Source organism: Frankliniella occidentalis, unplaced genomic scaffold (assembly GCF_000697945.3).
Source record: "Frankliniella occidentalis isolate FOCC.00 unplaced genomic scaffold, Focc_3.1 Scaffold248, whole genome shotgun sequence".
NCBI lineage: Eukaryota > Metazoa > Arthropoda > Insecta > Thysanoptera > Thripidae > Frankliniella > Frankliniella occidentalis.
In genome coordinates this window covers 420,472-421,942 of record NW_026267374.1, presented here as the reverse complement: position 1 = coordinate 421,942, position 1,471 = coordinate 420,472, and positions in this window count along the sequence as shown.

Sequence of the window (1,471 nt, the reverse complement as noted above, 5' to 3'; positions counted from 1 at the left end):
GTAGTCTTGGAAACATATTTGTTGCAAAGCATTGTTGATAAGTTATCATGGGTGTAAGATTTTTCAACAATATATCTCTCAATTCATGTATATCTATTGATTACCAAATCGCGTACTTACAAAATGAAAAACTAGTCAAGGTTTGTCAAGAATGTACAACGAAAATTGAAAAGTTAACAGATATTAAAGTACTGATGTCAATTGTTCACATACACAATACGTTCGAAACAAGTAAATATAAATCAGTACAATGTTCACTTTGTTTAAAAAACCTAATAAAAATAAAGGAATGTTATTGTAACAAGAGGAAAATAGAACTGGACAAAACACATATAATCGATGGATCACAGTAAGAACCAAAAGTTGATTTTGGGCAACAAGTTTCATTTTTTAACAAACTGTATCTTTCCCAACTAGTTACTATGAAGAATTTGACGAGTTGTGATAAATACTATAAAAGAAAAGAAACACTAAATTGGAGTTGGCAAGAAGAAGTGATGTTAAATTTCTGAAGATGAAACAGGTAATCTTCAAGATGCATTGATACACTGTAACACATAAGCTTAAGAACTTGAAATTAAACTTCCTTAAACCCAATTTTCTTATTTCCAGCTCATGAAAGTGTAAATTTAATGTAAAGACTACGACAAGACATGGACAACATAACCCTAAAATGTACACATTAGTATGCTGAGTTTTCCCTAAAGATACGAAGACAACAAATCTTACAGTTAAATGCAAAAATATTTAGTGATAAACCAGAAAATCTTTTGTAAGTAGTAGATCTCATTTAATGTGAGACAGACTAAATCGTTTCAACTAGTTTGTTTGAAAAACCAAAAGGTAACAACAGTGCAATTTGCAATTTGAATAAGAATTTAGTTTCATCCTATGATGTGATGTGAATAGAAAATTTCTCATAAAAAACTTTACAAGCCCTCCCCACTGACACACGAAGGATGAATCGATAGGGTTCAACTCTCTAATCAATGAAAAATTGACCTCAAATTTTCATACGCAAAATCTGTTGTTCAGTGTATGGGTGTTTCTTAGACTAATACGCAGTTGTGCATTGATTTAATATTTTATATATTGTAATGTAATATTAGAATTAGACTAATGTCATACATACGTAAAGTTCTTGCTTTGTCAATTCTAATTAAAAATTAGCTTGTGACTACCTATCAATTGACCCAAAAATAAATTATGAAGAAGGTTAACCTAAACTGTACATAATTTGCAGCCGACATTGAGGCAAAGATTGCACAAAATACTTGGCTTTAGCTATAAATAAGTCAATAAAGGAAAAAGAAAAGTTCTCTGCTTGTCTCAACAAAATCAATGTAAAAATGCAAATTCAATTAGATTTAATTTATGACAACTGTGGTGTTCAACAAAATAAATGTCCCTCTCGGTGTATGTTGAGGCAAGACTAGTGGAACAAGGTATCATAGGATATTTTTAAGGTCTG